This window comes from Chelonoidis abingdonii, chromosome 1, assembly GCF_003597395.2.
Source record: "Chelonoidis abingdonii isolate Lonesome George chromosome 1, CheloAbing_2.0, whole genome shotgun sequence".
NCBI classification, from domain to species: Eukaryota; Metazoa; Chordata; order Testudines; family Testudinidae; genus Chelonoidis; species Chelonoidis abingdonii.
Window position 1 is genome coordinate 299,112,580 of NC_133769.1, and position 21,209 is coordinate 299,133,788.

General features: G+C 39.5%; 1 protein-coding gene across 4 annotated transcripts in view; it reads left to right on the forward strand.

The window, feature by feature from the left end:
- The window catches only part of PCDH9 (protocadherin 9), a 956,435-nt gene that overhangs the window by 682,306 nt on the left and 252,920 nt on the right, over positions 1 to 21,209 (forward strand). The window lies entirely within an intron of this gene.

The following is a 21,209-nucleotide window of genomic DNA, read 5'->3' on the forward strand; positions in this document are numbered from 1 at the left end:
GGGACTCTGTATTTTATTTAATTTTAAATGAAGCTTTTTAAAAATTTTATTTACTTTACATACAACAGACTTATAGAAAGAGACCTTCTAAGAACGTAAAAATCTATTACTGGCACGCAAAACCTTAAATTAGAGTGAATGAATGAAGACTGGGCACACCACTTCTGAAAGGCTGCCAACCCTGGTATAGGGTGTCCTGGGGGCAGGGAGAAAGAATATAGAGCTCTGCCAGGGCAATCCTCCATTGGATTATGGTCCATAAAAGAACTTTATTGCAAAGCTGGATCTTAAAGTTGCCTAGATAAGAAATAACCTATCATTGGAACTGGGACTGGTCCCGAGAATGGCTGTTTCTCCTGTACCAAGCAAAGCTCCTCATTTATTAAATGATTAATTCATTCATTCAGTTTGATCATTCAGTGCTTTGAGTATCTTTTTGTAGCAGATCACCTGTTATGATGCTCTGGCACAAGATGCCTCAGATAAATAATGCCACTAAAATTTAACTCTGATTTCAGTGACTCAGGCTCCTAGGTCCCCAAGATGCTTTTCAACATGGACTTAGGCTCTGTTGAAAATTTTATCCAAATTCACTAATATTTGTTGAAGTTTTCAAATATGACAGTGATGGGTGCCTTCCCAGTATGTACATAGACACAATTGGATTGCATCAGTGAAGTGAGAGCAGAATTAGTCCTTTCTCTGTAAGTTGTATATGCAGGGCCGCCCAGAGGATTCAGGGGGCTGGGGCAAAGTGGAGGAGCTGTGGCGCTTATACTCACCCGGCAGCATTCTAGGTCTACAGTGGCATTTTGGTGGCGGAGGGCCCTTCAGTCTCTCTGCATCTTCGGCAGCACTGAAAGGCCCCCCACTGCCGAAATGCCGCCAAAGACCCGGACTGCCACTAGGCCGGGGCCCGGGGCAAATTGCCCCACTTGCCCCTCTCTGCCCCCCGGGCGGTCCTGTGTATATGTTTATGAAACATTCCTTGACAAATCATTTCCTGATAAGAAATTGAAATGACAAATATGAGTGGATTAGCGAGGATATCATTTTTGCTGAGTCCAGTATATTCTTAGCTCACTGCGAGGATTCTTTGACTGAGAACACAAAGAAAGAAAGGAACATGTACTCTCCAGTCCCTTGCTGTCACTTTGTTATCACAGACGATGAAGCTCTGTAAAGGATAAATATTGCTGTATGATCTGACTCTTTAATCATTACTTTGTAAATGAAACAGCTTTGAAGTTTTATTTGAGGACATAGCCAACAGTCTCTGCTTCTGGGCAATTCCCTTCCCTCCGCTCCCCTCCTCCCCTTTAACTAGCTAAATGTTTTTTAGTCTTTCAAATCACTGTGTATAACAAAACTCCTGAGGATCATAAGCAAAGTTAGGAGGACATTTCCAACACAGGAATGGTTACTCTAGGACATATGAGGGAGTACATGATGTGTTCGGTATCACTTTGTACTGCACTTGAGGGCCTTAATAACCCTTCCAGCAATGTTGTACCAACTGCTAATCAATAGCAATTATTTTCCTCACCATAGAGAAAAGGTTTAGACAACCCCTTGAGTGCCTTATCCTGATGCAATAACAATACACTTTTGACACAAATGAAAAAAATGGTATATCCACCACAGGTAGAGTATTCAGGCACCCATTGACATCCCCCTCCCCCCCGCCCTCTTCCTCCCTTTCCATATGTTGGATGATTAAAGGGAATCAAATAGCTGTTCACAAATACTGTAAATTAAAAGAAGGCTTTCAAGTTAAAAAATATGTATGTCAACAAACTTTAGTTGTTACTAACAACCTATGTCCCCAACCTGCAATTGGATCAGTGATAGCTGAGGCACTCATGGAGAGCCCTGTTGGTTTCAACAGTGCTCCAAGCACCCCTGTGGGTCTCTCTATGCAGATTTGACAGCAGGACTGGGGACTCTGTTTACTAAAGCAAAAAATCATTTTTAAAATGAGGTTACTTTTTACTATTTACTTTCATATTGCACTCAGCTAGGACAGTGAATCTAAACTGACATGTTTCTAGTTAGAGAGACAAGGTGGGTGAGGTTATATCTTTTAGTGGAACAATTTCTGTTGATGAAAGAAATAAGCTTTCTAGCTCACACAGAGCTGTTTTTCAGATTATAAACAAACACAAATGCTTCTCTCATACAATAATTTTCAGATTACATTTATGCCAAGGGTTATTTAAAAGGAGATAACATTTTACTGAAAGTTTTTACACACACACACACGGAAAATCAGGGGTCGGCAACCTCTGGCACGCGGCTCGCCAGGGCCAGTTGATTTACCTGCCGCGTTGGCAGGTTCGGCCAATCTCAACTCCCACTGGCCGTAGTTCACCGTCTCAGGCCAGTAGGAGTGGCGGGAAGCCACGGCCAGAACATCTCTCACCTGCATCGCTTCCTACCGCTCCCCATTGGCCTGGGACAGCAAACCATGGCCAGTGGGAGCCACGATCGTCCGAACCGGCCGACTCGGCAGGTAAACAAATTGGCCCGGCCCGCCAGGGTGCTTACCCTGGCGAGCCACCTGCCAGAGGTTGCCGACCCCTGCACTAAAGTAAATTATAAACATTTTGGAGTAATTAATTTCAAGGCAAAAATGGACACTTATCTAATACAAACTAGTCTTAAAGTACAAGGAATGTCTTTTTCATAGCTATTATATTCAGTCCTGTCCCATTGCTATTACATTCAATCATATATGTTAAAATGAATGGGTAAATCCTGGCCCAGTTGAAGTTAATGGCAAAACCCACACTGACTTCACTAGAACCAGGATTTCACACTATATATTTTAAAATTTTTAATTAACACTTCTAAGACTAGCACAGTTTTTATATGTTCATAGATAGCAAGATGCCATCATAGAGGAATAAGGTAGAGTATAAGATTATTACTTTTATAGAAGAAAACAATGTATGACATTTCACAAAGATGCTATGTTTCAAAGAGTTTAGAATTAGAGAACTGACATAATGAAAAAGGTGGAAATACATATTCTTTCTACAGTGGGTTTGTCAACAATATATAAGAACTTGCTCTACATTGCTTTTCCCAAGTTAACTATGCTGACATATCACTTAAATGATTGTTTTGGAAAACCTATTTTGTGTAACCATGAGTTAAGAGATGATTACATAAACAATCACGTTACATTATCAGTATTGTGGAAGTTACCAGGTCAGTGTCATATTCTTTTACTGTCACTGCAACACTATCATGGGACAGTCTAAAGCAGTTTACTCCGAACAGTTTAATCAAAAGCAAAGAAACAGTGGCGATAACATTCCATTCATGAACAGTTCTGCCAAAGTGTTCACTGCATCATTATTTTTTTCTGGCTCTCCCAACAAATAAGCCCATCACTGTTATTACTGTCCTTACTCATGACATCTTTTACTCATTGGAATTCATAGCTGCTATAAAGGAATGGGGGCAGCGGGAAGTGTCGCGGGCCAAGGGGCGAACCGTGGCCAGTGGGAGCTGCGATCATCTGAACCTGCCGACGCAGCAGGTAAACAAACTGGCCCAGCCCACCAGGGTGCTTCCCTGGCAAGCCGCATGCCAGAGGTTGCCGACTCCTCATACAGAACTTCTCATCCACAGATCTCAAAGCTCTACATAAAAGAGGTATGAGACTCATTGTCCCCATTTTAGAGAGAGGGAAACTCGCATACAGCGTGGTGCCATGTCTTGCCCACAGCAGGCAATGTCAGAGCTGGAAATAGAACCCCAGCTTCCTAAGTACTCATGCAATGTGCTATCCAATGAGCCCCTCTACCTTACTTAATTTAAATCTTGAATTCACATACTTTGCACAATAGAGATGTCTGGCTGAAGTGGGACTAGAGAGAAGTGAAAGTAGTTGGGAAATTTCCATTGAATTGATGTTCATAGGGAATTTTAAAAAACAGCTTGCATTTGTGTTTTTCATTTTCTGACCAGCGCTAAAGAGAAGACAAAACAAGAGTTCTTTATAGTTTCCCTGTACTATAGTCCCAGTGTCCCTAATTTGGATATTATGGCCAAAAAAACTTTTAAAAGTTGCACCAACAGGTGCTTGTACAATGCTGGCGTGTCCCCAGCCCACAGAGGACCCACTCTCCTACCCAGAGTCTCTTTGTAGGCACAGTTTGATTTCACAAACATAGATAAACACTAAAACAGATCCTCAGCCCACCCTACAGCTCTCTGGGATTTTCCCCTTTGCCTCTCCCAGTCTCTCCTGCTGCACGGCCTATGACAGGAATCTTCTGTGCTCTATTAACTGAGCACTGCATCTTAGGGCTTTCTCCCTGAAGGCCCTTTTTCTCCAGCAGGTTGCCCCTATCTCACCTCCCAGGAGACAACAAAGGCAACTCCTCCTCCTCCTGACACTCTTTATAATCCTGGGTGATGTCCTCCCTTCTTAATCGAGCACACTGGGAGCATCTGTTCTAGCACGGAAGCCCTGGACCTGCTTCATTTAAAGGGGCCAGTCACCAGAGCTCTAATGTGAATCCGCACCCAGAACTGGAAGAAAACAAAGAGCTGTCAGCAGAACTGACAAGTTTGTCTATTACTTTTTCCACTTTCTCTTCAGCCCCTATTCCCATAAAGGTAACTACATCAGGTTTCATTTCTCCACCAAAGTGTTCCTTTTTGTACCCCACACTGAGTGATCTTTAGCCATTGTAACTTTTACAGCAACATAGGATTCAATTATTATCTTGAAATTATCATTTAATAACCCAAAATAGCAATGCTTCTCTTTTCGGAGACTAGCATTGAAATGCTAGCAAATATTCTGTGTAGAACTTTAGCACCTGTTGCATCCCTATTCTCAATCCTTCTTTTGAATGAAAAAGTGAATACAAAAATAGCAAGAACATCCTTCAGTGGATTTCAAGGAGAAGGTTTTTAATCTAAAATTTGAGGCTGAGAGATAATGGGATACAAATTACATGCAATTCAATGAAAACCCTTACGGGTACTACTTACACTTGCTCTGTTCAGCATATTATTATGCTTCTATTTATATTCAGCAACTGAGATTGAACAAAAGCCATACATCTCCTTCCCTTCCCAACCCCTCGCCCCCACAAAAAATGTGTAGGGTATTAGACTAGGAAAATGACAATTTAGAACCTTATACAACTTCTTAAAAAAATATTCAGAAACATTTCAAAACTCAACTTTTTATGAAAAGTGGATCAAATAAGTTATAAAGACAAGCAGTTCTTTCCCTCTGGATTAGATGAGCTCTTATAGGCTTGTTTATTGAATTACATCCATTGTATTATTCTCAACTTCTTTAGTGAGTTGACATGGTTAGGATGGTTTGCTGGTCTAACAGAGGAACAGGAGAAAAATCCCTATAAAACAACGACCTTCTTATTAAGCAGCAATTACCCCCTAATTTAGCCTATCACTTTAAATAGCATCAACCATTTAATGTATTATCACACCATGAGACCTCTCATGGATGACACAGGAATTGGGTATTACACAAACATTTGACTTGCTAATAGTTGTGTGAGCTTATATGGCATAAATTAATTATTTAAATTTAAAAATAATCAATAGTGAGATTAAACCTAGCACTTCGCTCATTAGTGGTGTTTTGCCCTAGGTCTATGTTATAATTTCATTCAATATGAATTGAATACTGAACTAAATATTGATTGCTGTCTAGGTGCAAGGATCACAATCCTCTTTCATTTGCTATTCATTTGCAAACAGAATGTGGTTCTGACCATTAATATATACATGTACTTGGTGCTTTAATATAGGACAATTTCCAAAAACTGAAAAAAATTATGAACAAAATTGAATGGGAGGTTAATATTTAAACATAAAGGCATGAATGGGATATAAGAATTGTTTAAGAATGTCTTATTAGAAGCTATGAAAAAACACAAATCCACAGTCATGAAAGAAAAGTACTTTGGTTTAAAAAATGAAAAACAAAAACTGGTTAAGAGGGGAGGCGAAGGAAACTTTTCCCATACCAAATGTACTGTTTATTTTGCAGTAGGAGCTGTGATGTTGCACTCTATACGATTTTATGAAAATATGCTAATGAGTATGAATATAATGGAATATAATGGAATATGCTTCATGCAAAAAGTCTCTTGTGAGGTATCAATACAAAGCCTATAATCTACTGAGTGTGGCCATCCTATTTGTATAAAGGTATCACTCTTGTATCTGAAACTAGAAATATAAAATATAACTCTGAGGGTCTATTGTAATTATGCAAAGTGTGGGCCATTACAGGTGGTTTGGTATCTTGATGATTCCCATTAACCAGGAAAATTGTCTGTAAATGGCTCTGTTTACCTGTAAGTCTTCCTGTATACCTGTGTGCTGGCAAGTGGGTAATGAAGTCTTACAGTGTCATGTGATCATGTCACCTGAACTGGAATCCATCTTTAACCTGGTGCTTTTCAATTGAGAAGGAGGGGTGGGAACCCAGAGAGGGACAAAGGATTTCCGCCTTATGCAAAAGATATATGAGTGGGTGGAACAGAACAAAGGGGGCGGCCATCATGATAAATCCCATACCTACCACCTAAGCTGGAACAAGGGCTGTACCAGGGGAAAGGATTGTGCTCAGACTAAGAAGGCGTCCAGTCTGTGAAAGAAACTTATTTCTGAAGGTGAGATTTTATCTGTATTCAGTTTTATTAGTGTACTAGGCTTAGACTTGCGTGTTTTGTTTTGTTTTATTTTATTTTGCTTGGTAATTCACTTTTTTCTGTCTGTTGTGACTTGGAACCACTTAAATCCTACTTTCTGTATTTAATAAAATCACTTTTTACTTATTAATTAACTCAGAGCATGTATTACCTGGGGCGGGGGGGAACAGCTGTGCATATCTCTCTATCAGCGTTAGAGGGTGAACAATTTATGAGTTTAACTTGTATAAGCTTTATACAGGGTAAATAGATTTATTTGGGGTTTGTACCCCATCAGGAGTTGGGCATCTGAGTGTTAAAAGACAGAGACACTTCTTAAGTTTCTTTCAGTTAAGTCTGCAGCTTGGGGGCACATGGTTCAGACCCTGGGTCTGTGTTGGAGCAGACTGGCGTGTCTGGCTCAACAAGATGGGGTGCTGGAGTCCCAAGCTGGCAGGGAAAGCAGGAGCTGAAGTAGTCTTGGCACATCATTTGGCAGCCCCAATGGGGTTTCTGTGATCCAACCCATCACAGGAATAAAGCACTTACAGAAACAAGATTTTAAAAGCACAGTCTACCCTCATCTGTTTTACCTAAAGGTTTAGCATCCCCCCGATGATAACTGAGGCAGGCCTAACTTCTCCAGACACCCCCAGCAGGGCACTGTGTCCAAGTCTGGTTCTCCCAAATGATTCCCACCACCACTCTCTTGAGAAAGTGTTGTTTTTAAACCTGCAATATTTCTATTGACTCCTATATTTACATGCCTTATTTCTTCCGAGCTTTGTCTCTTCACACACTCTTAAGTGTTTGCAGAAGGGTGGATTATGTTTGAACCATTCTTTTATTTTTCTTCTTGTTGTTTTTCCTTGCCTCCTATTAAACTAAACAAACACATTCCTCTAGTAAACATCCCAACAACCAGATCAACAGACACGATCCAGAAAATATTACAGAACAGGTCCATATCCATCATACATGCATTTTAACACAGCCAAATGCAAGGTCCTACATTCAGAAACAAAATAGGTAGGCCACACATAGAAGAGGGGAGACTGTATTCTGGTAACGAGCAACATTGAAAAGGATTTAGGGTCATACCATAGGTAACCATATGAGTACGAGTTCACACTGTGATGCTAAATGAGCAAACACAATCCTTAGATGAAAAAGTAGAGGAATATTAAGTAGAAGTTGGAAGCAGTAATGAGTCCGTTACTATAATATTCTGTCCTATTTTGATGTAAACCCTTTAAAAAAAGGATGTTGCCAAATTGGAAAGGGTTTGGCAAAGAAATACTAGAGTGATTTGAGGTCTGGAAAACCTCCCTTATAGTGACAGATTTAAAAAGCTCAATCTGTTTAGTTTATCCATGAGAAGATTAAAAAGCAACTTGATTCTGGTCTAACATGTACCCGACATGGGGAAGAGATTTCTGACAGTACACAGCTTGGCAATCTATCAGAAAAAGGCATAGGAAGATCCAACAGTTGGAAGCTGAAACTAAGTAAATTAAGACTGGAAATAAGGCAAAATTTTAACAGTAAGGGTTATTAATCATTGTAACTAGTTTCATGGTGATGGGATGGCTAATCCATCACTTAAAGTGTTTAAATCAAGATCAGATAAAATTCTAAAAGGCATGCTTTAGCACGAATAGGAGATGTGGTCTTGATGCAGACATTATTAGGTGAAATTCTATGACTTATATTGTGCAGGTCAGACTAAATGATCATAATGTTCCCTTCTAGCCCGTCAATCTATGACTATTCTATTGCTGACATAGAAACCGGTTTCTACGCTCCATACCTAGACATGCGTGCAAACACACACACTCAGTGTTTAGTAACAGTAAAGTGGTTACCTATGGAGGATGTTAGATTGTAAACATACTATATGGGAATTTCTGATGGCTAGATGTAAGAGTTTTATAATTTCAATGAAGTACTTAGGAAGGACTTTTTGTATTAAAACAAAGATGAGGGAGGAGAATGCTGTTAGTAAATGGAGAATTGAGTACTTAACACTTTTGTTTCAGTTTACAGGTCAATTTTAATTTTGTATTATGGATTACAGAGAAATCAGTCAATAAGACAATGGTACAGAAAACACCTGAAGGCAGAAAAAAAACAACCAACCCTCTAATTATTTAATTTAAAGTCTCAACGCAAATTCTAACAATGAAAAAAAACAATAAACTGATCTAAACCATGCAAAATATTGAGATTTTCCCTGCTATCATAGACATCCAGTCCCCATTGCAATCAAAAACTCAACCATCACATATATTCTTATGATAGGAAAACCAATACAAAAAATGATCCTAGAATTCTATAACAGTCAAGTGAGTGGGGAGAAAGCATGTTATTATGGTGAAAAATATTTATTGCAGAAACTCATTCCTTCGGTGCTCCACAGTCTGTCTTTTAAAAGGTGCCAACAAAATCTTGTAGACGTCACAGAAGCTGATAAACTAGCCATTTACATCTGCCAGTTATGCTTATTACTTTGAAATCACACTCATTGCAGCAGCAGTCATCAGACATTTCAATTACATCACTCTGACAGGAACTGTTTCTTGACAGTTGTTTGCTGCTTTGTGCTCTTTCTGTACCCCCTGGGTTTCCAGGGTGTCACTTCAGAGCACAGGCTACAGCCGCTCACCACCAGCATGCACACTGTCACTCACACCTCTTCTACTTGCCCCCAGCAAGAGGACAGGAGTGATGTTCTCTGCTAAGTCTCAGTAACTGTTCCAAACTAAATTAACGACAGCAAACACTTCTGGATTTCTTAAACAAATAAGGCTTTTCATATCAAAGGAGCCACAAGACAAGAAATGCACAGAAAATGAAATATCTGATTAAATCAGTGATTAATACTACTAACTTTAATGCTTATGCCTGTTTCCTCCCTTATGTTTTTCCTTCTCCTCAGAAACCAAAACTTAAACATTAACATTCATTAGGCTATTTACAAAATGTTTAAAGCCCAGTGATTTACCTGCGCAGAAAATGTTTGTATTCCAGTCTAGACAAGATACAATAATACTAGGTCCGTCAATAAATCATAGTCAATTAATACTAGGGCTGTCAATTAATCGTATAACTCATGTATAACTCACGTGATAAACTCAAAAATTAATCACAATTAGAAAAATTAATCACGATCAATCACAGTTTTAATTGCATTGTTAAACAATAGAATACCAATTGAAAATTATTAAATATTTTTGATGTTTTTCTATATTTTCAAATATTTTATATCAATTTACAACACAGAATACAAAGTGTATAGTGTCAAGTATCAGAGGGGTAGCCGTGTTAGTCTGAATCTGCCCATTAAGCTGTTCAAGTTTGGCTCTTACCTCAGATGCGGTAATATCCACCTCCATATCCTCATTCCGTTTATCCTCCCTCCACCATCCCTAAACTCCTCACTAGTCTTATTAAAGACTGAGGCAAAGTACTTATTTAGATATTGGCCATGCCTGGTTATCTTAACTCCATTCCATCCTCAGTGTATAGCGGCCCCACTTCTTCTTTCTTTATTTTCTTCTTATTTATGTGGCTGTAGAACCTTTACTATTGGTTTTAATTCCCTTTGCAAGGTCCAGTTCTATATGGCTTTTAGCCTTCCTCACTTTATCCCTACATGTTCTGACTCACTAAGGTAGCTTCCCTTGCTAATCCCGGCTTTCTTCCACTCCTGTAAGCTTTCTGCTTTTCCTAATCCCCTCTCTGATGCTTGCTCATCCAGCTTGGCCCACACTCCTGCCCATGGTTTCTTTCCCCTTTCTTGGATGCAGGCTTCCGACAGTTTCTGCAGCTGCGACTTAAAGTAAATTCCAGGCCTCCTCCGCATTTAAATCCACAAGTTCCTCCGTCCAATCTACTACCTAACTAATTTCCTTAACTCTTTAAAATTAGCCCTTGAGAAGTCAAAAACCCTAATCTCAGATCTACCTTGTTTATCCTTCCATGACTTAGGTTATGAGGCAAGCGATGTTGTTTTTCCACGATCTCTGCCTGTGCACGTCGGCGGAAGAATTCTGAACAGTGCACTGATACACAGGTACCCTCCCACCAACAGCACAAGAAGTAGAACTCCACATAGACTCCTCCTGAGGGTTGAAATGACAGTCTGGACTATACATTGAATGCTTCCGCTGATGTGCACAGGCAGAGATCGTGGAAAAACAACATCGCTTGCCTCATAACCTAAGTCATAGCAGAATGCAATGCCATCCACAGGCTCAGAAACACCCTGACATTATCATCAAAGAGCTGATTAAAGGAGGTGCTGTTGTCATCTATGAACAGGTCTGACTACAAAAGGAGGCTGCCAGACAACTCTCCAATACCAAATTCTACAGGCCACTTCCTCAGATCCCACTGAGGAATACACTAAGAAACTGCACCATCTACGCTGGACACTCCCTACACTAACACTGGAACAAATCAACATACCCTTGAGCCCCGACGGCTTATTCTATCTACTACCCAAGATCCACAAACCTGGAAATCCTGGACGCCCCATCATCTCGACATTGGCACTCTCACTGAAGGACTGTCTGGATATGTGGACTCTCTACTCAGACCTTATGCCACCAGCACTCCCAGCTATCTCCGTGACACCACTGATTTCCTGAGGAAACTACAATGCATTGGTCACTCCCAGAAACACCATCCTAGCCACCATGATTGCAGAGGCTCTCTACACAACATCCCACACACAGGTGGAATACAAGCTGTCAGGAACAGTATCCCTGATGATGCCACAGCACAACTGGCTGCTGAGCTCTGTGCCTTTATACTCACACACAACTATTTCAAATTTTGATTGACAATATATATCTCCAGAGCAGTGGCACTGCTATGGGCACCCGCATGGCCCCACAATATGCCAATATTTTTATGGCTGACCTGGAACAACGCTTCTCAGCTCTTGTCCACTCACGCCCCTTCTCTACTTACGCTACATTGATGACATCTTCGTCATTGGACCCATGGGAAGGAGACTCTGGAAAAATTCCACCACGATTTCAACGGCTTCCACCCCACATCAACCTCAGCTGGACCAGTCTACACGGGGGTCCACTTTCTAGACACCACGGTGCAAATAAGTGATGGCCAACATTAACACCACCCTATATTGAAAACCTACCGACCGCTATGCCTACCTTCATGCCTCCAGCTTCCATCCCAGGCACATCACACGATCCATTGTCTACAGCCAAGCACTGAGGTACACCGCATCTGCTCTAACCCCTCAGCACAGAGACCAACACCTACAAAATCTCACCCAAGCATTCTCAAAACTACAATACCCGCACGAGGAAATAGAAACAGATCAACAGAGCCAGACGTGTACCCAGAAGCCTCCTACTGCAAGACAAACCCAAGAAAGAAACAACAGGACTCCACTGGCCATCACAAACAGCCCCCAGCTAAAACCCCTGCAATGCATCATCAGGGATCTACAACACCATCCTGGACAATGATCCAACACTTTCACAGGCCTTGGGTGCAGGCAATCCTTGCCCACAGACAACCTGCCACCTGAAAACGTTATCTCTACCAGCAACTGCACACCGCACCATAGTAGCTCTAGCTCAGGAACCAATCCATGCAACAAACCCCGACGCAACTCTGCCCACATATCTACACATGGCGACACCATCACAGGACCTAACCAGATCAGCCAACCATCACCGGTTCATTCACCTGCACGTCCACCAATGATATACGCCATCATATGCCCAGCAATGCCTCTCTGCTATGTACATCGGCCAACTGGACAGTCTCTACGGAAAAGGATAAATGGACACAAATCAGATATTAGGAACGGCAATATACAAAACCTGTAGGAGAGCCTTCAACCTCCTGGCCACCACTACTATAGCAGACCTTAAGGTGGCCATCCTGCAGCAAAAAAACTTCAGGACCAGACTTTCAAAGAGAAACTGCTGAGCTTCAATTCATCTGCAATTTGACACATCAGCTCAGGTTGAACAAAGACTGTGATGGCTGCCAACTACAGAACCAGTTTCTCCTCCCTTGGTTTTCACACCTCAACTCGCTAGAACAGGGCCTCCTCATCCTCCCTGATTGAACTAACCTCGTTATCTCTAGCTTGCTTGCTAGCATATATATACCTACCCCTGGAAATTTCCACTACATTCATCTGATGAAGTGGGTATTCACCCACGAAAGCTCATGATCCAAAACGTCTGTTAGTCTAGAAGGTGCCACAGGATTCTCTGCTGCTTTTAAAGTGTATAGTGCTCACTTTATATTATTTTATAACAAATATTTGCACTGTAAAAATGATAAACAAAAGAGATAATTTTCAGAGTAGCAGCCGTGTTAGTCTGTATCCGCAAAAAGAACAGGAGCATACAAATACTGTAGTGCAATCTCTTTATCGTAAAAGTGCAACTTACAAATGTAGTTTTTTTTTGTTACATAACTGCATTCAAAAATGAAACAATGTAAAACTTCAGAGCCTACAAGTTCACTCAGCCCTAGATACGAGCCTATATCTATTTATTTTATGCATTTGCAATGCATTATCACCCTGATATCATGGTAGCATACGCACACACACATTTACTAAGCAACATTCTTCCAAAAGGATCATATTTTTCATCCCTCCATTTTGCTGTTTTCTAAAAGGATAACTGTTGATTGTTAAGGGAAAGCATTGTTGGACTTTCTGTAGTTATATTTAAGGAAGGAAGGCTTCTGCAAAAAACAAGCCTTGAATCACATCCTACAGGCAGTGAGACTTGTGCCCATACTGCTCTCAGGTGGTAGGGAATTCTACACTCAAGGACCTACCACTGAAAAAGCTTGATATTGGCTCTTTTGAGGTTCATTTTGGCTTCTTTCAGCTTCACTGTCCCTGTTGTTCAGGTAAAAAAGGTTGTCTTTGAGAAAGCTAGGCTCTAGTCTATCTATAGCTTTAAATACTAGCATCAGGACCTTGAAAATGATCTGATATTGGATGGAGAGCCAATGGAGTGTCTTCTGTCTACACTGCCTAATTGTTGTGAACAGACATATGTTTTTAAGGCAGCTTTTGCAGTGTCTCAGTGCAGTAAAGTAGCTTGGAAGTGACAAAGACCTGAAACTGAGTGGCTGAGTCAACATCTGATAAGAAGAGTGGCAAACCATCACAAGCCAAAGAATGGGGAAAAAAAGAATTTCTGGCCACTGCCACTATTATGGATGATAAAAGCCAATTTCAGCTAAAAGATCCTGAGTATCTCCTTGACAATTAGAGAACAGATACTATCAGTGGAAAGAAAGGTCTTGAAATTTTCGCCTATTTCTAACAATATCACTTCAGTTTTATCTCAGTTGCACTTGAACTGCTGCTTTTCAGCCAGTTACTGAACCTGATAGTTGCTCTACATACTTCAATAATGGAACATTGTTATATTGAGAGTAGCTCAGAAAGGGGGAATAAAAATAAATAGGGGCTGAGAAACTGAATCATTGAAAAGATTAATTGTAAATTCCTCCTTTCCAAGTACCCACGAGTACTTCAATTCTGATAATGTGTTCCATCTACATACATGGAAGCTCCACAGATGAAGGCAGAGCAGACTAATAGAGTCAAGATAATCTGGGTAGATCAAAAGGGAGAGTTCTGCCATAAAATAAAAACTCCTCAAGAAGCCAGGTTTTGTCACCCAGTTGCAGCAGTGCAGTCTCATTCACTTAGGAATGTGAAATGTTTGAAAGAAAGAAAAAAAAGAGAGAGTAGAATGTTGCCTAAATATGCCTAGTTTCTCTAAATGATAGCTATGAAGGAGATCGGGGGAAGGAATACAAATACTCAAAAGGTACAAGATGCAAAGGCCAGTTTCCAATAGACAGAGTACACCTTTACTCTACAAATAGTTTCACTAAAGTCAAAGGAACTATTTGAGAGAGAAGATACTTAGTCAACATCAGTAGGGATAGCACATTCTGGACTTCAGGAGGGGGAGGAATTTTTAGAGTGGCTTGGAGAAGTATAATTATAGCTTAGAGGATGAAACTGAGCAAAAGAAAATGTTGGCAGAATATAAGAAAACATTGCTCACAAGTGAGTTATGTTATATAGCAGAATAATTTCCATAACACGGTGGTGTAAGCCCTAATACTATTTTCTGTTTAACATATTATCCGGACTTTGCTATGGTCTCTGAATAAATGATACCCTACCTTTATAAAGCAGTTTGAGAACTAAGGATGAAACACTTTATAAGTAATATTTTAGGTCCAGATTCTGAAATTTTTACTAATGTTGAGTAAGTAGCATCTTACTCCATGACCAGTTTCACTGAGAATAATGGGACTGTCTAAGAAATAAGGTGCGATTCAACACAAATAAGGGATCAGACTCTTGTACTTATTTCTGTATTTATTTATTAATTATATTATTATTTTATTATTATTATTAACATTGCATTGCATTTAGTGGGACTAGTCAGTGTGTGGTATTATACAATTTGGCATGGCCCCACAGCAACAAAATGCGATGGTGGTGATAGTTGACAGAATATACACACTTCACCTCTCTCTTTTAATTACTTTCCCATCCCATATAACGCCTTGGGCTGTAACAATTTTTTTATATATAATAAACAAACAAGCAAACAAAAACGCAAAAACTTTAAAACTGCAAGAATGTCTGCTAACTGAAAAAATGGTGACAAAAGACCATATTTTGCATAAATATTTTTTTTAAAAAGCACCTGGGGGAAAAATACATCACCACGTTGCACAGAAATGAACATGTAAATTTCCACCCCAGAGGCACTACCGTTCACCTCTAGCAAGTTATGTAGATTCTGAACAACTGCATTGTATGTTCTGATATTCTATAGGAAACAAGTTATTACCAAGGCAACCACAGCAAAATGTGGTGTTTATGGTATTTCAGCTATGAAACTTAAGTATTTGCTAAAAAAAATTCTCTACACTTACCAACCTATTATTAAACTACATTTTAAGAGAAAAATGTATTTTTTCCCTCTGACTCCCATCAGCACTTTGCCCTAGATTGTATAAATGCAAGATGATGGTTTGCATGAAGAAAAAAACAGGGATTTAAATACACTGTAAAAAGGGGGAAATCATTATGGGATATCAATAAAGAGAAAACATATTTCTATCCAAGCAGAATAAAAAAAAAACAAACCCATAGCAACATTCAGCAGAATCTAACAGTTTGTGTAGTATTCTTAATTAGACTATTAGAAGCACTTTGGCTTGGATTCTGAAACCCTTATCCATATTGAGAAACACTGTACTTCATAAATAACTGCAATAATTTCAATGGGGCTACTCACCGAATAATGTGTGCAATCCACATAAATGTGGTAGAATCTACCCATTAATGCCTATCAATAGTGAAAAAAAATACTGTTTGTATTATTACTATTTTAATCTATGTTCAAGACCCACCAATATTTTAACTTTGATAGGCGAGCCAGAGGGCCTGAATTCCTCATTGAATGGTTTCTACAAAACAGATGAGTTGCATTTAACAAGGACTATGAAACCCCCAGAAAGGCTGGTCAAAACAATTAATATTCTCAAGGGAAAAACCTTAAGGGATATTGATTATTTTGCCATAAGCTCACTCCTTTTCAATTTTCCATTCTTGTATGGCATGAAATCCTTAGAGAGATGGAATTATAGAAATACCTAATTCAGTGCTATAGCATAGGTATCAGAAAGCATTACAATGGGTAATTAAAATAAAAACAAATAAGTTTGATAGGTGAAATGTTCAGTTAAAGGCATTATTATCATTAGAAAATGTCTATTTCTTCATGTTGATTTTGCATTGTTTAGTTTCTTCTTGTCTTAAAGAATACTTACTAACTTCTAATTACTTATTTTGTGCACTTTAAAAAAACAACTCTTCACTAAATAATTAGCTTGCAAAATTACATGTAAGATGTAGGAGAGGGAGAGAATAACATACACATGATGTTGATAATGATGATTCCCAGTTCCTATATAGCACTTTTCATTGGTAGAGCTCAAAGTGCTGTACAATAGAGGTCAGTATCATTATACCCATTTTAAAGTGCACAGTTAAAACAGCAGTATAATCCAAACACATTGGTCAAATTTTGTAGAGGCCAAACCTACCTCTCCAAATTGAGTAGGTGGAGAGATTTAAAGTTCCCCTCATGGAATTTTCATCAAATTGTTCCATAATGGGAGTGGAGTTTGCTGATCAACCCTCTCCCTCTCCCCAAAAAGATTGGATTTAGGGTTAATCCCAACTTATTTTGCGGAATGTGCAGTAGGTGCTGTGCCTCTATACTGACAATGGTACTCCCTGTCTCCCTGAATTTCGAGCAGGAAGGTTTGGGGAGGGAATGATTAATGTCTTCCATCCCTCTCCAAGCAACTCCTCCACATATGTAGATTTCAGACCCGGGGAGCACCCACTGTGGGATTTGGTATATTTGTGTGTATTCAGGCATGTGGGGTGTAGGCATCCTTGAAAGCAGCCCAAGCTGCCCATGATCTGGCCAGGTAGAGATCCTCACATAGTTGGCCCTCTCTGTGTGCAACCAGAATGTCATGATAGGGCCCTAGAAATGTAATCTCCATCGCAAAAATCTCAATGTGTTTCATGCAGAGACTTTTGAGTCACAAAAACCTTCTCTGTATTCCGATCAGATTGCATTGGACACTTGGTTGAAATAGTTTTCCTGCTATTAGACATGGGCAGATATTCTTATTAAGCAAATACAACCCTAAGAAAATTTTCTTCTCCATCAACTTCCAGATTTCCATAGCTGGTAACAACAGTTCCCATAAAGAAAAATCTCCAGCAGAGCTCTTAATTACAAGAACATGTGGAGAGGTGGAGAGGTAGGGTGGAAATTCTTCTAATGGAAAATTCTACCCTGCAGTGACCATGAGCCACTCTATTCCAAGCAGGAGGAAAAAATCTGCTATTGTTTGTAAAGTCTACTGAAGAGTGGAATTAAGCTTGTGGTTACTTTAAAGTAATATTAGTGTCATCAGTATTAAGTAGCTTATTTTTCCACTCAGCATGTTCTGTTTACGAAAAAACATGCATGTTTCACGACATCTCCACCCAGGAGCTTACTAAATAGTATTAATAATTGCATCATATTAGAGCTTACAAACACACAATGAAAGAAAGTCATCATCATCAAACACACATAATCTACTAAGGACTGTTGCACCAGCCAGACTGACCAGGGCTGATGGTGCCACACCTGGCATTATGTAGTGAGAGAAAATTTATGCCACCAAAGCTCTAAATAAACAAAACATACAAATGATGGAATGGGAGACAGAACATGGAGAAATGAAAGGAATTGCCTAATGTCTCACCTCAGGTCAGTAGCAGAAATGAATCCAAGTTTCTTGTGTCTAAGTCAAATGCCCTATCTACAAGACCATGCTGCCTCAGTTGGTTCAGGAACTTCAGACAGGAAATTAAAAATTATAATCTATGGACATTTAATTTTCCTTTTTCTAAGGAATGTTGATAAGATAAAGCTATTTTATTAAAAATCAACAACACACATTTTGTCACATGGGTAGAGTTTCACATTGTTATGAAACACAAGTGTCAACATTTTGTGACAAGGACCCTTTTTTGACAACTTACATTCTAACCAACTCTACTCACTTTGTCCTGCCCTACATCTATACCCCCTCTCCTCTGGTCTTTTACCTTGTCACCCTGCGTACTGGAATTACTGCCTTCTAAAGCCTCTTTCTTCAATTCACTGCTCAAAACCCTCCTCTTTCACTTTGCTTTTTGCTGTTGATCTCCATTCCTGTGCTATCTATTCTTCCCTTCTTGTCTTACTACTTCACTCACCATTTTATAATATAATAATTTGTAAGCTTTGTATGTATTATACTATAACTCACAATATTTGTATTTGTTTCAACACTGTTCATTTATCTTTACACTTTCCTTTGTCCTTTTCCAACATTTGTCTATTTTCAGTAATATCTTCAACAGGAGACCTTGTAATTTATTTCAACAAAGTACCATGCAACTTTATGGTGCTAGAGTATACAAATCATTAACAGTAGTAACCACTTTCCAGAAGTCAGAGGGTGCCAAGGCCTAAGGCTTCAGACCTGTAAACACAAGAGTGCATGGGCGTGTCTTTATAAGAATTTGCAAGATAAGGGTCAAAATGTGCATATTTTTAATCAAACACACTTACAAATACTATTAATAGTTTAGAATTAAAGGCCACATTTTGCCATTGGTTACATGTGCATAACTCTGAGGAATTTCAGTAAGGGTGGCGTAACTATAAATGAGAGGAAAATGTATCCCTGAAATAATTAATCACAACTTATGTATGAACATATATAGTAAATATTGTAATTTAAAATCTGTTCTAAAGCAATTAGGTGTTAATCGATATCACACAAACTGCTGGGATGAAACAGATTGAAGTTCAACAGCTTGTTTATTATGAATGCAGTATTTATATTGCTGGTCTTTATATTCAGTAATTGCAACTTAACCAAATTTAAAACTGGGCTTTTGACCTCGGATAGTGTTATCTCACAGTTTTACTCAAACTTTGAAGACACAAGGCAAGACTCTCTCTCGTTGATACAGATGGGATTCTATAATTGGTAGAGCGTTTATTCTGGTTTTAATGTAAACTTTTCATAGCAGCACAAACCCCCTACAGGATTTCAGCCTTCAATTCTATGGTTTCATATGCGGCAGATATTATTTTGAGTGATAGTTCCTTTTAATGTAAGGGGAATGCATACTTCTCTGGCTTTACTTTGTTTGTGGCAGGCCTTCAAAACTCCTACTGCTAAATCTGAATTAAGTATCTTTAGTATGCATGATGTTTAACATTTTCAGAAGCTGCACTTAAATCTGCAGCCTAAAACTTTTAGTCTAGGCATGAACCCAGCACGTCAGGGTTTTACATAATTTTCTTTATCTTTAATTCCACTTGCCAAATGGCTGTTTAAGTGCAAAATGTATATAAGTGAACTGCACATGGATCCCACAGGATTAGTCTACTATATCTTAGTCTGAGAGTGGTCTCTTTCTTCCCCAGCTCTTCACACTTTGAACTTTGAGGCTTGTATTAAAAATGAAGATGGAATAATAAGTTTTTAATTTTAAAGCCATTAAATACCCTGAACAACCTGGTTCAGAATTGTACAGACCGCAAAGGATCTTAACAAATCCAAGATATTACAAAATCTAATTGTGTGTGCATGAGAGAGAGAGAGAGAGAGACCAATTTCTAAGAATATGTGCTTCTTATTTCAAACTGAATTTCTTCTGAAAGGTGCTAGGTGCTGACAGCAATGGAAAATGAAGCCCCACAATAGCCTCTGCACTGCAAATGGTACTTCAAACTTTCATGTCCTACTTTTCTATGGTCTTTCCATCCTTATTCTGGAGGAGACATCTACCAAGGTGAGACAATAAAGATCTTCATTTTACTAGCATATGGTTAATCAGTATTTTTTTCATGGTTGCCACCCATTGATCTTCCCCCAGTATTATTCAAATTAATTGAATTGACTGCATCAGTGGAATGGTCCTACCTTTTTATTCCCTTATTCTTATTTCTAAAAAAAACCCTGGACTCTAGTTCCTTGTATAGTTATAAAAAATGCACAAACTACATCCACGTATAGCTACCAATAAGAACTGTATTGCTCCAACGTGCTTTTTATGAGGCTATTCAAACTTCTGCCAATCCAGCCCCATTGTCTGACTGTGATTAATACTTATATTGTGAACCCACTGAACTAACTGCTATAAAAACCATTTGTGAGAGACAGTTCCTGCCCCATACTTTGTGAGTAAGTGGAATAGGAGTCACACAATCTCTCTCTATGCCTTTATATATATATAGTTGATTAAGGGGTGGATTATAGGCAGCTGAGGAGAAGGAGGGAGGCCAGGAGCCTTCATATCCCCATTTCCTACTGTACATCCTGCGTCAGGGCTTGCCACTTCTGCATTGTAGAGGTTGAAGAGGGATAGCTAGAAATGGTAGTGAGCCTGTTCCAATTGTGTACCACCAAAGGCACACATTTCCGTCCCAAGAGAGGGAGAAGGGTTGTGACGCGATTGGATGCTGGCCCTTCTCTCACTCTGTGCCAGCCTGCTGATCAGGTGTGGCATACTAGAGAAACAGGCTGTACCATGGCACAGCTTACATGTCCCCACCACAAGGCAGATTCCTAAATAGAGACTGTGACTAAATTGATTGTATGATTTGATTTTGCCCAAAATAATTGATGCAAAGCTAATTAAAGTAATAGCTTATAGCAACAGCAAACTGAATTAGACCAGTGGCTCACTGGTGGGCTCCGAGCTCTCAGTGGTAGTGCATGGGGAACTGGCAGGTGACAGGCTGCCATCTCTCCTCCTGGTTTTCAGCTCCTTCACAGCAGCTGCAACAGGAGTATTATCTGACAGCAAATGGCAGCAGAAGTGGTCCATGCCAT